This window comes from Pongo pygmaeus, chromosome 1 (assembly GCF_028885625.2).
Source record: "Pongo pygmaeus isolate AG05252 chromosome 1, NHGRI_mPonPyg2-v2.0_pri, whole genome shotgun sequence".
Lineage (NCBI taxonomy): Eukaryota > Metazoa > Chordata > Mammalia > Primates > Hominidae > Pongo > Pongo pygmaeus.
This window is the reverse complement of record NC_072373.2, coordinates 20909246-20932971: the sequence shown is the minus strand read 5'-3', so window position 1 is coordinate 20932971 and position 23726 is coordinate 20909246. Positions and strand designations below refer to the sequence as shown.

The 23726-nt window shown below is 68.1% G+C and overlaps 10 non-coding genes across 10 annotated transcripts; all 10 read right to left on the bottom strand.

The window, feature by feature from the left end:
• Window positions 1-1290: 1290 nt before the first annotated feature.
• On the bottom strand, window positions 1291-1409 carry LOC129022154 (5S ribosomal RNA). Its single transcript, XR_008496248.1, has one exon. It is a non-coding gene; the product is annotated as a 5S ribosomal RNA (ribosomal RNA).
• Window positions 1410-3583: 2174 nt separating this feature from the next.
• On the bottom strand, window positions 3584-3702 carry LOC129022147 (5S ribosomal RNA). Its single transcript, XR_008496242.1, has one exon. It is a non-coding gene; the product is annotated as a 5S ribosomal RNA (ribosomal RNA).
• A 2156-nt stretch (window positions 3703-5858) lies between these two features.
• On the bottom strand, window positions 5859-5977 carry LOC129022140 (5S ribosomal RNA). Its single transcript, XR_008496241.1, has one exon. It is a non-coding gene; the product is annotated as a 5S ribosomal RNA (ribosomal RNA).
• Window positions 5978-8138: 2161 nt separating this feature from the next.
• Window positions 8139-8257, bottom strand: LOC129022133 (5S ribosomal RNA). The gene has a single exon (XR_008496239.1). It is a non-coding gene; the product is annotated as a 5S ribosomal RNA (ribosomal RNA).
• Window positions 8258-10455: 2198 nt separating this feature from the next.
• LOC129022116 (5S ribosomal RNA) lies at window positions 10456-10574 on the bottom strand. Its single transcript, XR_008496235.1, has one exon. It is a non-coding gene; the product is annotated as a 5S ribosomal RNA (ribosomal RNA).
• A 2158-nt stretch (window positions 10575-12732) lies between these two features.
• On the bottom strand, window positions 12733-12851 carry LOC129022496 (5S ribosomal RNA). Its single transcript, XR_008496445.1, has one exon. It is a non-coding gene; the product is annotated as a 5S ribosomal RNA (ribosomal RNA).
• Window positions 12852-15005: 2154 nt separating this feature from the next.
• LOC129022317 (5S ribosomal RNA) lies at window positions 15006-15124 on the bottom strand. The gene has a single exon (XR_008496355.1). It is a non-coding gene; the product is annotated as a 5S ribosomal RNA (ribosomal RNA).
• A 2194-nt stretch (window positions 15125-17318) lies between these two features.
• LOC129022108 (5S ribosomal RNA) lies at window positions 17319-17437 on the bottom strand. Its single transcript, XR_008496230.1, has one exon. It is a non-coding gene; the product is annotated as a 5S ribosomal RNA (ribosomal RNA).
• A 2176-nt stretch (window positions 17438-19613) lies between these two features.
• Window positions 19614-19732, bottom strand: LOC129022104 (5S ribosomal RNA). Its single transcript, XR_008496225.1, has one exon. It is a non-coding gene; the product is annotated as a 5S ribosomal RNA (ribosomal RNA).
• A 2158-nt stretch (window positions 19733-21890) lies between these two features.
• LOC129022389 (5S ribosomal RNA) lies at window positions 21891-22009 on the bottom strand. Its single transcript, XR_008496400.1, has one exon. It is a non-coding gene; the product is annotated as a 5S ribosomal RNA (ribosomal RNA).
• Between the last annotated feature and the right edge of the window lie 1717 nt (window positions 22010-23726).

The window sequence follows — 23726 nt, the reverse complement described above, 5'->3', positions numbered from 1 at the left end:
AAGAGAGAGAGACAGAGAGACAGAGGGAAGACGACAGAAGTAGCGCGAGGTCCAGGGGGAAACCTAGAAGAGAGAGGCGGAGGGAGCTAGAGAGCGAGAGCGATAGAGCCTTCGAGAGGAAGCGCCCGGCTCCGGTAGGCAGCGCCCTTTTGAGCAGGCCGGGATAGGGTGGAGGGGGCTTGGGCTGCGCCAGAACACGGGGGCCAGGCGGTCCCTGTGAGAGGACCAACGGAGCGCTGAGACGGGCTTTTACTTGGCTGAATTGCTTGCTTTGGAGGTGGGTTTCGTAGGTTCCTTCCTTTCTTGGCACCACCCTGTGCTCTGGGTGCCTTGCGGCGGGCCCCGGGATTTGCAGAGTGCGCCCGCCCGCCCGTTTGGCGGGAGCCGTGGCACCGGGCGGGGCCGGAGGCCTGGGTCTCTGGCGTGTCCTCGGGACTGGTGTTGACACGAAGTGGGGGGCCGTTGGGAATCCGGGTGCACAGGGACTGTTTTCCTGGTGGCTGGCGAAGCAATGTCCTTCCCCCGGGTGAAGCAGCCCGTGCGTTCCGGAGCCGAGGTCTGGGCTGGCGCCTGTGGCACCCGCTGCCCCTGCCCGCCCCTTCCCCCGGTTTGGAAGGTTGCGACGACGGCGCGCCGCCCGGTGGGTGAATTGAATGGCCTGGGCGTTCCGGGAGCGGGAAGGCACCGCGAACGGCAGGGGACCCGCGCCTGCGGCTCTGGGCTCCGGCCCCCTGCCCTCCCAGGCTGGAGCCGGGCTCCTGGCGGGGCGGCGGCGAGGCGGAAGCGGTGGGATGCTGCTGCCCGGCGTGTAGTAGGGGCGGACCCCCAGGAGGAGGTCTCCGGCTGGGCTGCGGCGGAGGTGTAGGTGGGCGATAAAGGGGGAGCAGAGCGAGGGGAGGTTGGGGAGCATGGTGACCGTAGGGGGAAGGGAGGCAGCGGGGAAGCCAAAAAAGCCTGCAGCAGGCCGGGCATGCGCGGTGGCTCCCGCCTGTAATCCCAGCACTGTGGGTGGGAGGCCGAGGCGGGTGGATCACCAGGTGAGGAGGTAGAGACCATCACGGCTAACAGGGTGAGACGCCGTCTCTACGCAAAATAGAAAAAAAATCAGCCGGGCGTGGTGGCGGGCGCCTGCAGTCCCAGCTACTCGGGAGGCTGGGGCCGGAGAAGGGCGTGAACCCGGGAGGCGGAGCTTGCAGTGAGCCGAGATGGTGCCGCTGCACTCCAGCCTGGGCGGCAGAGCGAGACTCCGTCTGGAAGAAGAGGAAAGAAAAAGCAAAAAGCCAAAGAAAAAGCCTACAGCACCCGGTATTCCCAGGCGGTCTCCCATCCAAGTACTAACCAGGCCCGACCCTGCTTAGCTTCCGAGATCAGACGAGATCGGGCGCGTTCAGGGTGGTATGGCCGTAGACGCCGAGACAGGCGCCTGGCTGCCCCAAGAGCCCGGCCCAGCCATGCCCGCCAGATTGCAGCCGTCACCGCCAGCCCGGGGCCGCGGGGCTCGGATCGGGGACCCCCGAGCCCCTCGCCCGCGGCCTTCCCCCGGCTCCCCAGCTCCCGAGCTTCCACCACATGGGGCTCGCTCGGAACAGGGAGTGCTCCGAGGCGTCAGGGCCCAGGGCCCACGATCCCGGGACCCACTCCTGGTCCTCCGCCCTGCCGCGGAGGTGGCGTTTTGGGTCCCTCGCCGCTCAGGCGCTCCCGCGAGGCCCCCTCTTGCCCCACCCCCCCAGAGCCGTCAGGGCTGGCCAAGGGCGACCAGCCGGCCGGGCCGCGCGGGGCCTTTCTCTCCCAACGCCCCCAGCACGGTCGCGTGTCCCGACCAAGGCCCGTCCGGCCGGTGGGCAAGAGGGCGCGGGGGCGGGTAGCGGGTCGGGGGGGTGGCCCCGCTTTGCCCCGGGCTGCCACTAGAGGCGGCGGCCTGATCCCGGGTGAGAGGGGCTGAGAGAAACCCAGACACACCCCGCCACCACCAGGAGCAAATCCACTCCCCCACACACAGACACAGCCGGGCGCGCTCGCACGCGCGGGCGCTCGCTCGCACACGCACGCACGCACGCGCGCGCGCACACGCGCACACACACACACACACACAGACTCACCCACTCAGACGCACACACACACACACAGACACACACACACGTACACACACACACGCGGCTTGAAGGAGAGCAAGGACGAGATGGATGGAGAGATAGAAACCGAGGGAGGGAGAGAGACAGCGATCGAGAGAGACAGGGGAGGGGGAGAGGGAAGGAGACAGACAGAGAGGCTGAGAAAGAGACAGGGACAGAGAAAGAGAGAGAGACAGAGAGACAGAGGGAAGACGACAGAAGTAGCGCGAGGTCCAGGGGGAAACCTAGAAGAGAGAGGCGGAGGGAGCTAGAGAGCGAGAGCGATAGAGCCTTCGAGAGGAAGCGCCCGGCTCCGGTAGGCAGCGCCCTTTTGAGCAGGCCGGGATAGGGTGGAGGGGGCTTGGGCTGCGCCAGAACACGGGGGCCAGGCGGTCCCTGTGAGAGGACCAACGGAGCGCTGAGACGGGCTTTTACTTGGCTGAATTGCTTGCTTTGGAGGTGGGTTTCGTAGGTTCCTTCCTTTCTTGGCACCACCCTGTGCTCTGGGTGCCTTGCGGCGGGCCCCGGGATTTGCAGAGTGCGCCCGCCCGCCCGTTTGGCGGGAGCCGTGGCACCGGGCGGGGCCGGAGGCCTGGGTCTCTGGCGTGTCCTCGGGAGTGGTGTTGACACGAAGTGGGGGGCCGTTGGGAATCCGGGTGCACAGGGACTGTTTTCCTGGTGGCTGGCGAAGCAATGTCCTTCCCCCGGGTGAAGCAGCCCGTGCGTTCCGGAGCCGAGGTCTGGGCTGGTGCCTGTGGCACCCGCTGCCCCTGCCCGCCCCTTCCCCCGGTTTGGAAGGTTGCGACGACGGCGCGCCGCCCGGTGGGTGAATTGAATGGCCTGGGCGTTCCGGGAGCGGGAAGGCACCGCGAACGGCAGGGGACCCGCGCCTGCGGCTCTGGGCTCCGGCCCCCTGCCCTCCCAGGCTGGAGCCGGGCTCCTGGCGGGGCGGCGGCGAGGCGGAAGCGGTGGGATGCTGCTGCCCGGCGTGTAGTAGGGGCGGACCCCCAGGAGGAGGTCTCCGGCTGGGCTGCGGCGGAGGTGTAGGTGGGCGATAAAGGGGGAGCAGAGCGAGGGGAGGTTGGGGAGCATGGTGACCGTAGGGGGAAGGGAGGCAGCGGGGAAGCCAAAAAAGCCTGCAGCAGGCCGGGCATGCGCGGTGGCTCCCGCCTGTAATCCCAGCACTGTGGGTGGGAGGCCGAGGCGGGTGGATCACCAGGTGAGGAGGTAGAGACCATCACGGCTAACAGGGTGAGACGCCGTCTCTACGCAAAATAGAAAAAAAATCAGCCGGGCGTGGTGGCGGGCGCCTGCAGTCCCAGCTACTCGGGAGGCTGGGGCCGGAGAAGGGCGTGAACCCGGGAGGCGGAGCTTGCAGTGAGCCGAGATGGTGCCGCTGCACTCCAGCCTGGGCGGCAGAGCGAGACTCCGTCTGGAAGAAGAGGAAAGAAAAAGCAAAAAGCCAAAGAAAAAGCCTACAGCACCCGGTATTCCCAGGCGGTCTCCCATCCAAGTACTAACCAGGCCCGACCCTGCTTAGCTTCCGAGATCAGACGAGATCGGGCGCGTTCAGGGTGGTATGGCCGTAGACGCCGAGACAGGCGCCTGGCTGCCCCAAGAGCCCGGCCCAGCCATGCCCGCCGGATTGCAGCCGTCACCGCCAGCCCGGGGCCGCGGGGCTCGGATCGGGGACCCCCGAGCCCCTCGCCCGCGGCCTTCCCCCGGCTCCCCAGCTCCCGAGCTTCCACCACATGGGGCTCGCTCGGAACAGGGAGTGCTCCGAGGCGTCAGGGCCCAGGGCCCACGATCCCGGGACCCACTCCTGGTCCTCCGCCCTGCCGCGGAGGTGGCGTTTTGGGTCCCTCGCCGCTCAGGCGCTCCCGCGAGGCCCCCTCTTGCCCCACCCCCCCAGAGCCGTCAGGGCTGGCCAAGGGCGACCAGCCGGCCGGGCCGCGCGGGGCCTTTCTCTCCCAACGCCCCCAGCACGGTCGCGTGTCCCGACCAAGGCCCGTCCGGCCGGTGGGCAAGAGGGCGCGGGGGCGGGTAGCGGGTCGGGGGGGTGGCCCCGCTTTGCCCCGGGCTGCCACTAGAGGCGGCGGCCTGATCCCGGGTGAGAGGGGCTGAGAGAAACCCAGACACACCCCGCCACCACCAGGAGCAAATCCACTCCCCCACACACAGACACAGCCGGGCGCGCTCGCACGCGCGGGCGCTCGCTCGCACACGCACGCACGCACGCGCACGCGCACACGCGCACACACACACACACACACACAGACTCACCCACTCAGACGCACACACACACACACAGACACACACACACGTACACACACACACGCGGCTTGAAGGAGAGCAAGGACGAGATGGATGGAGAGATAGAAACCGAGGGAGGGAGAGAGACAGCGATCGAGAGAGACAGGGGAGGGGGAGAGGGAAGGAGACAGACAGAGAGGCTGAGAAAGAGACAGGGACAGAGAAAGAGAGAGAGACAGAGAGACAGAGGGAAGACGACAGAAGTAGCGCGAGGTCCAGGGGGAAACCTAGAAGAGAGAGGCGGAGGGAGCTAGAGAGCGAGAGCGATAGAGCCTTCGAGAGGAAGCGCCCGGCTCCGGTAGGCAGCGCCCTTTTGAGCAGGCCGGGATAGGGTGGAGGGGGCTTGGGCTGCGCCAGAACACGGGGGCCAGGCGGTCCCTGTGAGAGGACCAACGGAGCGCTGAGACGGGCTTTTACTTGGCTGAATTGCTTGCTTTGGAGGTGGGTTTCATAGGTTCCTTCCTTTCTTGGCACCACCCTGTGCTCTGGGTGCCTTGCGGCGGGCCCCGGGATTTGCAGAGTGCGCCCGCCCGCCCGTTTGGCGGGAGCCGTGGCACCGGGCGGGGCCGGAGGCCTGGGTCTCTGGCGTGTCCTCGGGACTGGTGTTGACACGAAGTGGGGGGCCGTTGGGAATCCGGGTGCACAGGGACTGTTTTCCTGGTGGCTGGCGAAGCAATGTCCTTCCCCCGGGTGAAGCAGCCCGTGTGTTCCGGAGCCGAGGTCTGGGCTGGCGCCTGTGGCACCCGCTGCCCCTGCCCGCCCCTTCCCCCGGTTTGGAAGGTTGCGACGACGGCGCGCCGCCCGGTGGGTGAATTGAATGGCCTGGGCGTTCCGGGAGCGGGAAGGCACCGCGAACGGCAGGGGACCCGCGCCTGCGGCTCTGTGGTCCGGCCCCCTGCCTCCCAGGCTGGAGCCGGGCTCCTGGCCGGGCGGCGGCGAGGCGGAAGCGGTGGGATGCTGCTGCCCGGCGTGTAGTAGGGGCGGACCCCCAGGAGGAGGTCTCCGGCTGGGCTGCGGCGGAGGTGTAGGTGGGCGATAAAGGGGGAGCAGAGCGAGGGGAGGTTGGGGAGCATGGTGACCGTAGGGGGAAGGGAGGCAGCGGGGAAGCCAAAAAAGCCTGCAGGAGGCCGGGCGGGCGCGGTGGCTCCCGCCTGTAATCCCAGCACTGTGGGTGGGAGGCCGAGGCGGGTGGATCACCAGGTGAGGAGGTAGAGACCATCCCGGCTAACAGGGTGAAACCCCGTCTCTACGCAAAATAGAAAAAAAATCAGCCGGGCGTGGTGGCGGGCGCCTGCAGTCCCAGCTACTCGGGAGGCTGGGGCCGGAGAAGGGCGTGAACCCGGGAGGCGGAGCTTGCAGTGAGCCGAGATGGCGCCGCTGCACTCCAGCCTGGGCGGCAGAGCGAGACTCCGTCTGGAAGAAGAGGAAAGAAAAAGCCTACAGCACCCGGTATTCCCAGGCGGTCTCCCATCCAAGTACTAACCAGGCCCGACCCTGCTTAGCTTCCGAGATCAGACGAGATCGGGCGCGTTCAGGGTGGTATGGCCGTAGACGCTGAGACAGGCGCCTGGCTGCCCCAAGAGCCCGGCCCAGCCATGCCCGGCGGATTGCAGCCATCACCGCCAGCCCGGGGCCGCGGGGCTCGGATAGGGGACCCCCGAGCCGCTCGCCCGCGGCCTTCCCCCGGCTCCCCAGCTCCCGAGCTTCCACTACATGGGGCTCGCTCGGAACAGGGAGTGCTCCGAGGCGTCAGGGCCCAGGGCCCACGATCCCAGGACCCCCTCCTGGTCCTCCGCCCTGCCGCGGAGGTGGCGTTTTGGGTCCCTCGCCGCTCAGGCGCTCCCGCGAGGCCCCCTCTTGCCCCACCCACCCAGAGCCGTCAGGGCTGGCCAAGGGCGACCAGCCGGCCGGGCCGCGCGGGGCCTTTCTCTCCCAACGCCCCCAGCACGGTCGCGTGTCCCGACCAAGGCCCGTCCGGCCGGTGGGCAAGAGGGCGCGGGGGCGGGTAGCGGGTCGGGGGGGTGGCCCCGCTTTGCCCCGGGCTGCCACTAGAGGCGGCGGCCTGATCCCGGGTGAGAGGGGCTGAGAGAAACCCAGACACACCCCGCCACCACCAGGAGCAAATCCACTCCCCCACACACAGACACAGCCGGGCGCGCTCGCACGCGCGGGCGCTCGCTCGCACACGCACGCACGCACGCGCGCGCGCACACGCACACACACACACACACACACACACACAGACTCACCCACTCAGACGCGCACACACACACACAGACACACACACACGTACACACACACACGCGGCTTGAAGGAGAGCAAGGACGAGATGGATGGAGAGATAGAAACCGAGGGAGGGAGAGAGACAGCGATCGAGAGAGACAGGGGAGGGGGAGAGGGAAGGAGACAGACAGAGAGGCTGAGAAAGAGACAGGGACAGAGAAAGAGAGACAGACAGAGAGACAGAGGGAAGACGACAGAAGTAGCGCGAGGTCCAGGGGGAAACCTAGAAGAGAGAGGCGGAGGGAGCTAGAGAGCGAGAGCGATAGAGCCTTCGAGAGGAAGCGCCCGGCTCCGGTAGGCAGCGCCCTTTTGAGCAGGCCGGGATAGGGTGGAGGGGGCTTGGGCTGCGCCAGAACACGGGGGCCAGGCGGTCCCTGTGAGAGGACCAACGGAGCGCTGAGACGGGCTTTTACTTGGCTGAATTGCTTGCTTTGGAGGTGGGTTTCGTAGGTTCCTTCCTTTCTTGGCACCACCCTGTGCTCTGGGTGCCTTGCGGCGGGCCCCGGGATTTGCAGAGTGCGCCCGCCCGCCCGTTTGGCGGGAGCCGTGGCACCGGGCGGGGCCGGAGGCCTGGGTCTCTGGCGTGTCCTCGGGACTGGTGTTGACACGAAGTGGGGGGCCGTTGGGAATCCGGGTGCACAGGGACTGTTTTCCTGGTGGCTGGCGAAGCAATGTCCTTCCCCCGGGTGAAGCAGCCCGTGCGTTCCGGAGCCGAGGTCTGGGCTGGCGCCTGTGGCACCCGCTGCCCCTGCCCGCCCCTTCCCCCGGTTTGGAAGGTTGCGACGACGGCGCGCCGCCCGGTGGGTGAATTGAATGGCCTGGGCGTTCCGGGAGCGGGAAGGCACCGCGAACGGCAGGGGACCCGCGCCTGCGGCTCTGGGCTCCGGCCCCCTGCCCTCCCAGGCTGGAGCCGGGCTCCTGGCGGGGCGGCGGCGAGGCGGAAGCGGTGGGATGCTGCTGCCCGGCGTGTAATAGGGGCGGACCCCCAGGAGGAGGTCTCCGGCTGGGCTGCGGCGGAGGTGTAGGTGGGCGATAAAGGGGGAGCAGAGCGAGGGGAGGTTGGGGAGCATGGTGACCGTAGGGGGAAGGGAGGCAGCGGGGAAGCCAAAAAAGCCTGCAGGAGGCCGGGCGGGCGCGGTGGCTCCCGCCTGTAATCCCAGCACTGTGGGTGGGAGGCCGAGGCGGGTGGATCACCAGGTGAGGAGGTAGAGACCATCCCGGCTAACAGGGTGAAACCCCGTCTCTACGCAAAATAGAAAAAAAATCAGCCGGGCGTGGTGGCGGGCGCCTGCAGTCCCAGCTACTCGGGAGGCTGGGGCCGGAGAAGGGCGTGAACCCGGGAGGCGGAGCTTGCAGTGAGCCGAGATGGCGCCGCTGCACTCCAGCCTGGGCGGCAGAGCGAGACTCCGTCTGGAAGAAGAGGAAAGAAAAAGCCTACAGCACCCGGTATTCCCAGGCGGTCTCCCATCCAAGTACTAACCAGGCCCGACCCTGCTTAGCTTCCGAGATCAGACGAGATCGGGCGCGTTCAGGGTGGTATGGCCGTAGACGCCGAGACAGGCGCCTGGCTGCCCCAAGAGCCCGGCCCAGCCATGCCCGCCGGATTGCAGCCGTCACCGCCAGCCCGGGGCCGCGGGGCTCGGATCGGGGACCCCCGAGCCGCTCGCCCGCGGCCTTCCCCCGGCTCCCCAGCTCCCGAGCTTCCACCACATGGGGCCCGCTCGGAACAGGGAGTGCTCCGAGGCGTCAGGGCCCAGGGCCCACGATCCCGGGACCCCCTCCTGGTCCTCCGCCCTGCCGCGGAGGTGGCGTTTTGGGTCCCTCGCCGCTCAGGCGCTCCCGCGAGGCCCCCACTTGCCCCACCCACCCAGAGCCGTCAGGGCTGGCCAAGGGCGACCAGCCGGCCGGGCCTCGCGGGGCCTTTCTCTCCCAACGCCCCCAGCACGGTCGCGTGTCCCGACCAAGGCCCGGCCGGCCGGTGGGCAAGAGGGCGCGGGGGCGGGTAGCGGGTCGGGGGGGTGGCCCCGCTTTGCCCCGGGCTGCCACTAGAGGCGGCGGCCTGATCCCGGGTGAGAGGGGCTGAGAGAAACCCAGACACACCCCGGCACCACCAGGAGCAAATCCACTCCCCCACACACAGACACACCCGGGCGCGCTCGCACGCGCCGGCGCTCGCTCGCACACGCACGCACGCGCGCACACACACACACACACAGACTCACCCACGCAGACACACACACACACACACACACAGACTCACCCACTGAGACACACGCACACACACACACACAGACACACACACACGTACACACACACACGCGGCTTGAAGGAGAGCAAGGACGAGATGGATGGAGAGATAGAAACCGAGGGAGGGAGAGAGACAGCGATCGAGAGAGACAGGGGAGGGGGAGAGGGAAGGAGACAGACAGAGAGGCTGAGAAAGAGACAGGGACAGAGAAAGAGAGACAGACAGAGAGACAGAGGGAAGACGACAGAAGTAGCGCGAGGTCCAGGGGGAAACCTAGAAGAGAGAGGCGGAGGGAGCTAGAGAGCGAGAGCGATAGAGCCTTCGAGAGGAAGCGCCCGGCTCCGGTAGGCAGCGCCCTTTTGAGCAGGCCGGGATAGGGTGGAGGGGGCTTGGGCTGCGCCAGAACACGGGGGCCAGGCGGTCCCTGTGAGAGGACCAACGGAGCGCTGAGACGGGCTTTTACTTGGCTGAATTGCTTGCTTTGGAGGTGGGTTTCGTAGGTTCCTTCCTTTCTTGGCACCACCCTGTGCTCTGGGTGCCTTGCGGCGGGCCCCGGGATTTGCAGAGTGCGCCCGCCCGCCCGTTTGGCGGGAGCCGTGGCACCGGGCGGGGCCGGAGGCCTGGGTCTCTGGCGTGTCCTCGGGACTGGTGTTGACACGAAGTGGGGGGCCGTTGGGAATCCGGGTGCACAGGGACTGTTTTCCTGGTGGCTGGCGAAGCAATGTCCTTCCCCCGGGTGAAGCAGCCCGTGCGTTCCGGAGCCGAGGTCTGGGCTGGCGCCTGTGGCACCCGCTGCCCCTGCCCGCCCCTTCCCCCGGTTTGGAAGGTTGCGACGACGGCGCGCCGCCCGGTGGGTGAATTGAATGGCCTGGGCGTTCCGGGAGCGGGAAGGCACCGCGAACGGCAGGGGACCCGCGCCTGCGGCTCTGGGCTCCGGCCCCCTGCCCTCCCAGGCTGGAGCCGGGCTCCTGGCGGGGCGGCGGCGAGGCGGAAGCGGTGGGATGCTGCTGCCCGGCGTGTAGTAGGGGCGGACCCCCAGGAGGAGGTCTCCGGCTGGGCTGCGGCGGAGGTGTAGGTGGGCGATAAAGGGGGAGCAGAGCGAGGGGAGGTTGGGGAGCATGGTGACCGTAGGGGGAAGGGAGGCAGCGGGGAAGCCAAAAAAGCCTGCAGCAGGCCGGGCATACGCGGTGGCTCCCGCCTGTAATCCCAGCACTGTGGGTGGGAGGCCGAGGCGGGTGGATCACCAGGTGAGGAGGTAGAGACCATCACGGCTAACAGGGTGAGACGCCGTCTCTACGCAAAATAGAAAAAAAATCAGCCGGGCGTGGTGGCGGGCGCCTGCAGTCCCAGCTACTCGGGAGGCTGGGGCCGGAGAAGGGCGTGAACCCGGGAGGCGGAGCTTGCAGTGAGCCGAGATGGTGCCGCTGCACTCCAGCCTGGGCGGCAGAGCGAGACTCCGTCTGGAAGAAGAGGAAAGAAAAAGCAAAAAGCCAAAGAAAAAGCCTACAGCACCCGGTATTCCCAGGCGGTCTCCCATCCAAGTACTAACCAGGCCCGACCCTGCTTAGCTTCCGAGATCAGACGAGATCGGGCGCGTTCAGGGTGGTATGGCCGTAGACGCCGAGACAGGCGCCTGGCTGCCCCAAGAGCCCGGCCCAGCCATGCCCGCCGGATTGCAGCCGTCACCGCCAGCCCGGGGCCGCGGGGCTCGGATCGGGGACCCCCGAGCCCCTCGCCCGCGGCCTTCCCCCGGCTCCCCAGCTCCCGAGCTTCCACCACATGGGGCTCGCTCGGAACAGGGAGTGCTCCGAGGCGTCAGGGCCCAGGGCCCACGATCCCGGGACCCACTCCTGGTCCTCCGCCCTGCCGCGGAGGTGGCGTTTTGGGTCCCTCGCCGCTCAGGCGCTCCCGCGAGGCCCCCTCTTGCCCCACCCCCCCAGAGCCGTCAGGGCTGGCCAAGGGCGACCAGCCGGCCGGGCCGCGCGGGGCCTTTCTCTCCCAACGCCCCCAGCACGGTCGCGTGTCCCGACCAAGGCCCGTCCGGCCGGTGGGCAAGAGGGCGCGGGGGCGGGTAGCGGGTCGGGGGGGGTGGCCCCGCTTTGCCCCGGGCTGCCACTAGAGGCGGCGGCCTGATCCCGGGTGAGAGGGGCTGAGAGAAACCCAGACACACCCCGCCACCACCAGGAGCAAATCCACTCCCCCACACACAGACACACCCGGGCGCGCTCGCACGCGCGGGCGCTCGCTCGCACACGCACGCACGCACGCGCGCGCGCACACGCGCACACACACACACACACACACAGACTCACCCACTCAGACGCACACACACACACACAGACACACACACACGTACACACACACACGCGGCTTGAAGGAGAGCAAGGACGAGATGGATGGAGAGATAGAAACCGAGGGAGGGAGAGAGACAGCGATCGAGAGAGACAGGGGAGGGGGAGAGGGAAGGAGACAGACAGAGAGGCTGAGAAAGAGACAGGGACAGAGAAAGAGAGAGAGACAGAGAGACAGAGGGAAGACGACAGAAGTAGCGCGAGGTCCAGGGGGAAACCTAGAAGAGAGAGGCGGAGGGAGCTAGAGAGCGAGAGCGATAGAGCCTTCGAGAGGAAGCGCCCGGCTCCGGTAGGCAGCGCCCTTTTGAGCAGGCCGGGATAGGGTGGAGGGGGCTTGGGCTGCGCCAGAACACGGGGGCCAGGCGGTCCCTGTGAGAGGACCAACGGAGCGCTGAGACGGGCTTTTACTTGGCTGAATTGCTTGCTTTGGAGGTGGGTTTCGTAGGTTCCTTCCTTTCTTGGCACCACCCTGTGCTCTGGGTGCCTTGCGGCGGGCCCCGGGATTTGCAGAGTGCGCCCGCCCGCCCGTTTGGCGGGAGCCGTGGCACCGGGCGGGGCCGGAGGCCTGGGTCTCTGGCGTGTCCTCGGGACTGGTGTTGACACGAAGTGGGGGGCCGTTGGGAATCCGGGTGCACAGGGACTGTTTTCCTGGTGGCTGGCGAAGCAATGTCCTTCCCCCGGGTGAAGCAGCCCGTGCGTTCCGGAGCCGAGGTCTGGGCTGGCGCCTGTGGCACCCGCTGCCCCTGCCCGCCCCTTCCCCCGGTTTGGAAGGTTTTGACGACGGCGCGCCGCCCGGTGGGTGAATTGAATGGCCTGGGCGTTCCGGGAGCGGGAAGGCACCGCGAACGGCAGGGGACCCGCGCCTGCGGCTCTGGGGTCCGGCCCCCTGCCCTCCCAGGCTGGAGCCGGGCTCCTGGCGGGGTGGCGGCGAGGCGGAAGCGGTGGGATGCTGCTGCCCGGCGTGTAGTAGGGGCGGACCCCCAGGAGGAGGTCTCCGGCTGGGCTGCGGCGGAGGTGTAGGTGGGCGATAAAGGGGGAGCAGAGCGAGGGGAGGTTGGGGAGCATGGTGACCGTAGGGGGAAGGGAGGCAGCGGGGAAGCCAAAAAAGCCTGCAGCAGGCCGGGCGGGCGCGGTGGCTCCCGCCTGTAATCCCAGCACTGTGGGTGGGAGGCCGAGGCGGGTGGATCACCAGGTGAGGAGGTAGAGACCATCCCGGCTAACAGGGTGAAACCCCGTCTCTATGCAAAATAGAAAAAAAATCAGCCGGGCGTGGTGGCGGGCGCCTGCAGTCCCAGCTACTCGGGAGGCTGGGGCCGGAGAAGGGCGTGAACCCGGGAGGCGGAGCTTGCAGTGAGCCGAGATGGCGCCGCTGCACTCCAGCCTGGGCGGCAGATCGAGACTCCGTCTGGAAGAAGAGGAAAGAAAAAGCCTACAGCACCCGGTATTCCCAGGCGGTCTCCCATCCAAGTACTAACAAGGCCCGACCCTGCTTAGCTTCCGAGATCAGACGAGATCAGGCGCGTTCAGGGTGGTATGGCCGTAGACGCCGACACAGGCGCCTGGCTGCCCCAAGAGCCCGGCCCAGCCATGCCCGCCGGATTGCAGCCGTCACCGCCTGCCGGGGCCGTGGGGCTCGGATCGGGGACCCCCGAGCCGCTCGCCCGCGGCCTTCCCCCGGCTCCCCAGCTCCCGAGCTTCCACCACATGGGGCCCGCTCGGAACAGGGAGTGCTCCGAGGCGTCAGGGCCCAGGGCCCACGATCCCGGGACCCCCTCCTGGTCCTCCCCCCTGCCGCGGAGGTGGCGTTTTGGGTCCCTCGCCGCTCAGGCGCTCCCGCGAGGCCCCCTCTTGCCCCACCCACCCAGAGCCGTCAGGGCTGGCCAAGGGCGACCAGCCGGCCGGGCCTCGCGGGGCCTTTCTCTCCCAACGCCCCCAGCACGGTCGCGTGTCCCGACCAAGGCCCGTCCGGCCGGTGGGCAAGAGGGCGCGGGGGCGGGTAGCGGGTCGGGGGGGTGGCCCCGCTTTGCCCCGGGCTGCCACTAGAGGCGGCGGCCTGATCCCGGGTGAGAGGGGCTGAGAGAAACCCAGACACACCCCGCCACCACCAGGAGCAAATCCACTCCCCCACACACAGACACACCCGGGCGCGCTCGCACGCGCGGGCGCTCGCTCGAACACGCACGCACGCACGCGCGCGCGCACACGCGCACACACACACACACACACAGACTCACCCACTCAGACGCACACACACACACACAGACACACACACACGTACACACACACACGCGGCTTGAAGGAGAGCAAGGACGAGATGGATGGAGAGATAGAAACCGAGGGAGGGAGAGAGACAGCGATCGAGAGAGACAGGGGAGGGGGAGAGGGAAGGAGACAGACAGAGAGGCTGAGAAAGAGACAGGGACAGAGAAAGAGAGACAGACAGAGAGACAGAGGGAAGACGACAGAAGTAGCGCGAGGTCCAGGGGGAAACCTAGAAGAGAGAGGCGGAGGGAGCTAGAGAGCGAGAGCGATAGAGCCTTCGAGAGGAAGCGCCCGGCTCCGGTAGGCAGCGCCCTTTTGAGCAGGCCGGGATAGGGTGGAGGGGGCTTGGGCTGCGCCAGAACACGGGGGCCAGGCGGTCCCTGTGAGAGGACCAACGGAGCGCTGAGACGGGCTTTTACTTGGCTGAATTGCTTGCTTTGGAGGTGGGTTTCGTAGGTTCCTTCCTTTCTTGGCACCACCCTGTGCTCTGGGTGCCTTGCGGCGGGCCCCGGGATTTGCAGAGTGCGCCCGCCCGCCCGTTTGGCGGGAGCCGTGGCACCGGGCGGGGCCGGAGGCCTGGGTCTCTGGCGTGTCCTCGGGACTGGTGTTGACACGAAGTGGGGGGCCGTTGGGAATCCGGGTGCACAGGGACTGTTTTCCTGGTGGCTGGCGAAGCAATGTCCTTCCCCCGGGTGAAGCAGCCCGTGCGTTCCGGAGCCGAGGTCTGGGCTGGCGCCTGTGGCACCCGCTGCCCCTGCCCGCCCCTTCCCCCGGTTTGGAAGGTTTTGACGACGGCGCGCCGCCCGGTGGGTGAATTGAATGGCCTGGGCGTTCCGGGAGCGGGAAGGCACCGCGAACGGCAGGGGACCCGCGCCTGCGGCTCTGGGGTCCGGCCCCCTGCCCTCCCAGGCTGGAGCCGGGCTCCTGGCGGGGCGGCGGCGAGGCGGAAGCGGTGGGATGCTGCTGCCCGGCGTGTAGTAGGGGCGGACCCCCAGGAGGAGGTCCCCGGCTGGGCTGCGGCGGAGGTGTAGGTGGGCGATAAAGGGGGAGCAGAGCGAGGGGAGGTTGGGGAGCATGGCGACCGTAGGGGGAAGGGAGGCAGCGGGGAAGCCAAAAAAGCCTGCAGGAGGCCGGGCGGGCGCGGTGGCTCCCGCCTGTAATCCCAGCACTGTGGGTGGGAGGCCGAGGCGGGTGGATCACCAGGTGAGGAGGTGGAGACCATCCCGGCTAACAGGGTGAAACCCCGTCTCTACGCAAAATAGAAAAAAAATCAGCCGGGCGTGGTGGCGGGCGCCTGCAGTCCCAGCTACTCGGGAGGCTGGGGCCGGAGAAGGGCGTGAACCCGGGAGGCGGAGCTTGCAGTGAGCCGAGATGGCGCCGCTGCACTCCAGCCTGGGCGGCAGAGCGAGACTCCGTCTGGAAGAAGAGGAAAGAAAAAGCCTACAGCACCCGGTATTCCCAGGCGGTCTCCCATCCAAGTACTAACCAGGCCCGACCCTGCTTACCTTCCGAGATCAGACGAGATCGGGCGCGTTCAGGGTGGTATGGCCGTAGACGCCGAGACAGGCGCCTGGCTGCCCCAAGAGCCCGGCCCAGCCATGCCCGCCGGATTGCAGCCGTCACCGGCAGCCCGGGGCCGCGGGGCTCGGATCGGGGACCCCCGAGCCCCTCGCCCGCGGCCTTCCCCCGGCTCCCCAGCTCCCGAGCTTCCACCACATGGGGCCCGCTCGGAACAGGGAGTGCTCCGAGGAGTCAGGGCCCATGGACCACGATCCCGGGACCCCCTCCTGGTCCTCCGCCCTGCCGCGGAGGTGGCGTTTTGGATCCCTCGCAGCTCAGGCGCTCCCGCGAGGCCCCCTCTTGCCCCACCCACCCGGAGCCGTCAGGGCTGGCCAAGGGCGACCAGCCGGTCGGGCCGCGCGGGGCCTTTCTCTCCCAACGCCCCCAGCACGGTCGCGTGTCCCGACCAAGGCCCGTCCGGCCGGTGGGCAAGAGGGCGCGGGGGCGGGTAGCGGGTCGGGGGGTTGGCCCCGCTTTGCCCCGGGCTGCCACTAGAGGCGGCGGCCTGATCCCGGGTGAGAGGGGCAGAGAGAAACCCAGACACACCCCGCCACCACCAGGAGCAAATCCACTCCCCCACACACAGACACACCCGGGCGCGCTCGCACGCGCGGGCGCTCGCTCGCACACGCACGCACGCGCGCACACACACACACACAGACTCACCCACTCAGACACACACACACACACACACACAGACTCACCCACTGAGACGCACACACACACACACACGGACACACACACACGTACACACACACACGCGGCTTGAAGGAGAGCAAGGACGAGATGGATGGAGAGATAGAAACCGAGGGAGGGAGAGAGACAGCGATCGAGAGAGACAGGGGAGGGGGAGAGGGAAGGAGACAGACAGAGAGGCTGAGAAAGAGACAGGGACAGAGAAAGAGAGAGAGACAGAGAGACAGAGGGAAGACGACAGAAGTAGCGCGAGGTCCAGGGGGAAACCTAGAAGAGAGAGGCGGAGGGAGCTAGAGAGCGAGAGCGATAGAGCCTTCGAGAGGAAGCGCCCGGCTCCGGTAGGCAGCGCCCTTTTGAGCAGGCCGGGATAGGGTGGAGGGGGCTTGGGCTGCGCCAGAACACGGGGGCCAGGCGGTCCCTGTGAGAGGACCAACGGAGCGCTGAGACGGGCTTTTACTTGGCTGAATTGCTTGCTTTGGAGGTGGGTTTCGTAGGTTCCTTCCTTTCTTGGCACCACCCTGTGCTCTGGGTGCCTTGCGGCGGGCCCCGGGATTTGCAGAGTGCGCCCGCCCGCCCGTTTGGCGGGAGCCGTGGCACCGGGCGGGGCCGGAGGCCTGGGTCTCTGGCGTGTCCTCGGGACTGGTGTTGACACGAAGTGGGGGGCCGTTGGGAATCCGGGTGCACAGGGACTGTTTTCCTGGTGGCTGGCGAAGCAATGTCCTTCCCCCGGGTGAAGCAGCCCGTGCGTTCCGGAGCCGAGGTCTGGGCTGGCGCCTGTGGCACCCGCTGCCCCTGCCCGCCCCTTCCCCCGGTTTGGAAGGTTGCGACGACGGCGCGCCGCCCGGTGGGTGAATTGAATGGCCTGGGCGTTCCGGGAGCGGGAAGGCACCGCGAACGGCAGGGGACCCGCGCCTGCGGCTCTGGGCTCCGGCCCCCTGCCCTCCCAGGCTGGAGCCGGGCTCCTGGCGGGGCGGCGGCGAGGCGGAAGCGGTGGGATGCTGCTGCCCGGCGTGTAGTAGGGGCGGACCCCCAGGAGGAGGTCTCCGGCTGGGCTGCGGCGGAGGTGTAGGTGGGCGATAAAGGGGGAGCAGAGCGAGGGGAGGTTGGGGAGCATGGTGACCGTAGGGGGAAGGGAGGCAGCGGGGAAGCCAAAAAAGCCTGCAGCAGGCCGGGCATGCGCGGTGGCTCCCGCCTGTAATCCCAGCACTGTGGGTGGGAGGCCGAGGCGGGTGGATCACCAGGTGAGGAGGTAGAGACCATCACGGCTAACAGGGTGAGACGCCGTCTCTACGCAAAATAGAAAAAAAATCAGCCGGGCGTGGTGGCGGGCGCCTGCAGTCCCAGCTACTCGGGAGGCTGGGGCCGGAGAAGGGCGTGAACCCGGGAGGCGGAGCTTGCAGTGAGCCGAGATGGTGCCGCTGCACTCCAGCCTGGGCGGCAGAGCGAGACTCCGTCTGGAAGAAGAGGAAAGAAAAAGCAAAAAGCCAAAGAAAAAGCCTACAGCACCCGGTATTCCCAGGCGGTCTCCCATCCAAGTACTAACCAGGCCCGACCCTGCTTAGCTTCCGAGATCAGACGAGATCGGGCGCGTTCAGGGTGGTATGGCCGTAGACGCCGAGACAGGCGCCTGGCTGCCCCAAGAGCCCGGCCCAGCCATGCCCGCCGGATTGCAGCCGTCACCGCCAGCCCGGGGCCGCGGGGCTCGGATCGGGGACCCCCGAGCCCCTCGCCCGCGGCCTTCCCCCGGCTCCCCAGCTCCCGAGCTTCCACCACATGGGGCTCGCTCGGAACAGGGAGTGCTCCGAGGCGTCAGGGCCCAGGGCCCACGATCCCGGGACCCACTCCTGGTCCTCCGCCCTGCCGCGGAGGTGGCGTTTTGGGTCCCTCGCCGCTCAGGCGCTCCCGCGAGGCCCCCTCTTGCCCCACCCCCCCAGAGCCGTCAGGGCTGGCCAAGGGCGACCAGCCGGCCGGGCCGCGCGGGGCCTTTCTCTCCCAACGCCCCCAGCACGGTCGCGTGTCCCGACCAAGGCCCGTCCGGCCGGTGGGCAAGAGGGCGCGGGGGCGGGTAGCGGGTCGGGGGGGTGGCCCCGCTTTGCCCCGGGCTGCCACTAGAGGCGGCGGCCTGATCCCGGGTGAGAGGGGCTGAGAGAAACCCAGACACACCCCGCCACCACCAGGAGCAAATCCACTCCCCCACACACAGACACAGCCGGGCGCGCTCGCACGCGCGGGCGCTCGCTCGCACACGCACGCACGCACGCGCGCGCGCACACGCGCACACACACACACACACACACAGACTCACCCACTCAGATGCACACACACACACACAGACACACACACACGTACACACACACACGCGGCTTGAAGGAGAGCAAGGACGAGATGGATGGAGAGATAGAAACCGAGGGAGGGAGAGAGACAGCGATCGAGAGAGACAGGGGAGGGGGAGAGGGAAGGAGACAGACAGAGAGGCTGAGAAAGAGACAGGGACAGAGAAAGAGAGAGAGACAGAGAGACAGAGGGAAGACGACAGAAGTAGCGCGAGGTCCAGGGGGAAACCTAGAAGAGAGAGGCGGAGGGAGCTAGAGAGCGAGAGCGATAGAGCCTTCGAGAGGAAGCGCCCGGCTCCGGTAGGCAGCGCCCTTTTGAGCAGGCCGGGATAGGGTGGAGGGGGCTTGGGCTGCGCCAGAACACGGGGGCCAGGCGGTCCCTGTGAGAGGACCAACGGAGCGCTGAGACGGGCTTTTACTTGGCTGAATTGCTTGCTTTGGAGGTGGGTTTCGTAGGTTCCTTCCTTTCTTGGCACCACCCTGTGCTCTGGGTGCCTTGCGGCGGGCCCCGGGATTTGCAGAGTGCGCCCGCCCGCCCGTTTGGCGGGAGCCGTGGCACCGGGCGGGGCCGGAGGCCTGGGTCTCTGGCGTGTCCTCGGGACTGGTGTTGACACGAAGTGGGGGGCCGTTGGGAATCCGGGTGCACAGGGACTGTTTTCCTGGTGGCTGGCGAAGCAATGTCCTTCCCCCGGGTGAAGCAGCCCGTGTGTTCCGGAGCCGAGGTCTGGGCTGGCGCCTGTGGCACCCGCTGCCCCTGCCCGCCCCTTCCCCCGGTTTGGAAGGTTGCGACGACGGCGCGCCGCCCGGTGGGTGAATTGAATGGCCTGGGCGTTCCGGGAGCGGGAAGGCACCGCGAACGGCAGGGGACCCGCGCCTGCGGCTCTGGGCTCCGGCCCCCTGCCCTCCCAGGCTGGAGCCGGGCTCCTGGCGGGGCGGCGGCGAGGCGGAAGCGGTGGGATGCTGCTGCCCGGCGTGTAGTAGGGGCGGACCCCCAGGAGGAGGTCTCCGGCTGGGCTGCGGCGGAGGTGTAGGTGGGCGATAAAGGGGGAGCAGAGCGAGGGGAGGTTGGGGAGCATGGTGACCGTAGGGGGAAGGGAGGCAGCGGGGAAGCCAAAAAAGCCTGCAGCAGGCCGGGCATGCGCGGTGGCTCCCGCCTGTAATCCCAGCACTGTGGGTGGGAGGCCGAGGCGGGTGGATCACCAGGTGAGGAGGTAGAGACCATCACGGCTAACAGGGTGAGACGCCGTCTCTACGCAAAATAGAAAAAAAATCAGCCGGGCGTGGTGGCGGGCGCCTGCAGTCCCAGCTACTCGGGAGGCTGGGGCCGGAGAAGGGCGTGAACCCGGGAGGCGGAGCTTGCAGTGAGCCGAGATGGTGCCGCTGCACTCCAGCCTGGGCGGCAGAGCGAGACTCCGTCTGGAAGAAGAGGAAAGAAAAAGCAAAAAGCCAAAGAAAAAGCCTACAGCACCCGGTATTCCCAGGCGGTCTCCCATCCAAGTACTAACCAGGCCCGACCCTGCTTAGCTTCCGAGATCAGACGAGATCGGGCGCGTTCAGGGTGGTATGGCCGTAGACGCCGAGACAGGCGCCTGGCTGCCCCAAGAGCCCGGCCCAGCCATGCCCGCCGGATTGCAGCCGTCACCGCCAGCCCGGGGCCGCGGGGCTCGGATCGGGGACCCCCGAGCCCCTCGCCCGCGGCCTTCCCCCGGCTCCCCAGCTCCCGAGCTTCCACCACATGGGGCTCGCTCGGAACAGGGAGTGCTCCGAGGCGTCAGGGCCCAGGGCCCACGATCCCGGGACCCACTCCTGGTCCTCCGCCCTGCCGCGGAGGTGGCGTTTTGGGTCCCTCGCCGCTCAGGCGCTCCCGCGAGGCCCCCTCTTGCCCCACTCCCCCAGAGCCGTCAGGGCTGGCCAAGGGCGACCAGCCGGCCGGGCCGCGCGGGGCCTTTCTCTCCCAACGCCCCCAGCACGGTCGCGTGTCCCGACCAAGGCCCGTCCGGGCGGTGGGCAAGAGGGCGCGGGGGCGGGTAGCGGGTCGGGGGGGGTGGCCCCGCTTTGCCCCGGGCTGCCACTAGAGGCGGCGGCCTGATCCCGGGTGAGAGGGGCTGAGAGAAACCCAGACACACCCCGCCACCACCAGGAGCAAATCCACTCCCCCACACACAGACACACCCGGGCGCGCTCGCACGCGCGGGCGCTCGCTCGCACACGCACGCACGCACGCGCGCGCGCACACGCGCACACACACACACACACACACAGACTCACCCACTCAGACGCACACACACACACACAGACACACACACACGTACACACACACACGCGGCTTGAAGGAGAGCAAGGACGAGATGGATGGAGAGATAGAAACCGAGGGAGGGAGAGAGACAGCGATCGAGAGAGACAGGGGAGGGGGAGAGGGAAGGAGACAGACAGAGAGGCTGAGAAAGAGACAGGGACAGAGAAAGAGAGAGAGACAGAGAGACAGAGGGAAGACGACAGAAGTAGCGCGAGGTCCAGGGGGAAACCTAGAAGAGAGAGGCGGAGGGAGCTAGAGAGCGAGAGCGATAGAGCCTTCGAGAGGAAGCGCCCGGCTCCGGTAGGCAGCGCCCTTTTGAGCAGGCCGGGATAGGGTGGAGGGGGCTTGGGCTGCGCCAGAACACGGGGGCCAGGCGGTCCCTGTGAGAGGACCAACGGAGCGCTGAGACGGGCTTTTACTTGGCTGAATTGCTTGCTTTGGAGGTGGGTTTCGTAGGTTCCTTCCTTTCTTGGCACCACCCTGTGCTCTGGGTGCCTTGCGGCGGGCCCCGGGATTTGCAGAGTGCGCCCGCCCGCCCGTTTGGCGGGAGCCGTGGCACCGGGCGGGGCCGGAGGCCTGGGTCTCTGGCGTGTCCTCGGGAGTGGTGTTGACACGAAGTGGGGGGCCGTTGGGAATCCGGGTGCACAGGGACTGTTTTCCTGGTGGCTGGCGAAGCAATGTCCTTCCCCCGGGTGAAGCAGCCCGTGCGTTCCGGAGCCGAGGTCTGGGCTGGCGCCTGTGGCACCCGCTGCCCCTGCCCGCCCCTTCCCCCGGTTTGGAAGGTTTTGACGACGGCGCGCCGCCCGGTGGGTGAATTGAATGGCCTGGGCGTTCCGGGAGCGGGAAGGCACCGCGAACGGCAGGGGACCCGCGCCTGCGGCTCTGGGGTCCGGCCCCCTGCCCTCCCAGGCTGGAGCCGGGCTCCTGGCGGGGTGGCGGCGAGGCGGAAGCGGTGGGATGCTGCTGCCCGGCGTGTAGTAGGGGCGGACCCCCAGGAGGAGGTCCCCGGCTGGGCTGCGGCGGAGGTGTAGGTGGGCGATAAAGGGGGAGCAGAGCGAGGGGAGGTTGGGGAGCATGGCGACCGTAGGGGGAAGGGAGGCAGCGGGGAAGCCAAAAAAGCCTGCAGGAGGCCGGGCGGGCGCGGTGGCTCCCGCCTGTAATCCCAGCACTGTGGGTGGGAGGCCGAGGCGGGTGGATCACCAGGTGAGGAGGTGGAGACCATCCCGGCTAACAGGGTGAAACCCCGTCTCTACGCAAAATAGAAAAAAAATCAGCCGGGCGTGGTGGCGGGCGCCTGCAGTCCCAGCTACTCGGGAGGCTGGGGCCGGAGAAGGGCGTGAACCCGGGAGGCGGAGCTTGCAGTGAGCCGAGATGGCGCCGCTGCACTCCAGCCTGGGCGGCAGAGCGAGACTCCGTCTGGAAGAAGAGGAAAGAAAAAGCCTACAGCACCCGGTATTCCCAGGCGGTCTCCCATCCAAGTACTAACCAGGCCCGACCCTGCTTACCTTCCGAGATCAGACGAGATCAGGCGCGTTCAGGGTGGTATGGCCGTAGACGCCGAGACAGGCGCCTGGCTGCCCCAAGAGCCCGGCCCAGCCATGCCCGCCGGATTGCAGCCGTCACCGGCAGCCCGGGGCCGCGGGGCTCGGATCGGGGACCCCCGAGCCCCTCGCCCGCGGCCTTCCCCCGGCTCCCCAGCTCCCGAGCTTCCACCACATGGGGCCCGCTCGGAACAGGGAGTGCTCCGAGGAGTCAGGGCCCATGGCCCACGATCCCGGGACCCCCTCCTGGTCCTCCGCCCTGCCGCGGAGGTGGCGTTTTGGATCCCTCGCCGCTCAGGCGCTCCCGCGAGGCCCCCTCTTGCCCCACCCACCCGGAGCCGTCAGGGCTGGCCAAGGGCGACCAGCCGGTCGGGCCGCGCGGGGCCTTTCTCTCCCAACGCCCCCAGCACGGTCGCGTGTCCCGACCAAAGCCCGTCCGGCCGGTGGGCAAGAGGGCGCGGGGGCGGGTAGCGGGTCGGGGGGCTGGCCCCGCTTTGCCCCGGGCTGCCACTAGAGGCGGCGGCCTGATCCCGGGTGAGAGGGGCTGAGAGAAACCCAGACACACCCCGCCACCACCAGGAGCAAATCCACTCCCCCACACACAGACACACCCGGGCGCGCTCGCACGCGCGGGCGCTCGCTCGCACACGCACGCACGCGCGCACACACACACACACAGACTCACCCACTCAGACACACACACACACACACACACAGACTCACCCACTGAGACGCACACACACACACACACGGACACACACACACGTACACGCACACACGCGGCTTGAAGGAGAGCAAGGACGAGATGGATGGAGAGATAGAAACCGAGGGAGGGAGAGAGACAGCGATCGAGAGAGACAGGGGAGGGGGAGAGGGAAGGAGACAGACAGAGAGGCTGAGAAAGAGACAGGGACAGAGAAAGAGAGAGAGACAGAGAGACAGAGGGAAGACGACAGAAGTAGCGCGAGGTCCAGGGGGAAACCTAGAAGAGAGAGGCGGAGGGAGCTAGAGAGCGAGAGCGATAGAGCCTTCGAGAGGAAGCGCCCGGCTCCGGTAGGCAGCGCCCTTTTGAGCAGGCCGGGATAGGGTGGAGGGGGCTTGGGCTGCGCCAGAACACGGGGGCCAGGCGGTCCCTGTGAGAGGACCAACGGAGCGCTGAGACGGGCTTTTACTTGGCTGAATTGCTTGCTTTGGAGGTGGGTTTCGTAGGTTCCTTCCTTTCTTGGCACCACCCTGTGCTCTGGGTGCCTTGCGGCGGGCCCCGGGATTTGCAGAGTGCGCCCGCCCGCCCGTTTGGCGGGAGCCGTGGCACCGGGCGGGGCCGGAGGCCTGGGTCTCTGGCGTGTCCTCGGGACTGGTGTTGACACGAAGTGGGGGGCCGTTGGGAATCCGGGTGCACAGGGACTGTTTTCCTGGTGGCTGGCGAAGCAATGTCCTTCCCCCGGGTGAAGCAGCCCGTGTGTTCCGGAGCCGAGGTCTGGGCTGGCGCCTGTGGCACCCGCTGCCCCTGCCCGCCCCTTCCCCCGGTTTGGAAGGTTGCGACGACGGCGCGCCGCCCGGTGGGTGAATTGAATGGCCTGGGCGTTCCGGGAGCGGGAAGGCACCGCGAACGGCAGGGGACCCGCGCCTGCGGCTCTGGGCTCCGGCCCCCTGCCCTCCCAGGCTGGAGCCGGGCTCCTGGCGGGGCGGCGGCGAGGCGGAAGCGGTGGGATGCTGCTGCCCGGCGTGTAGT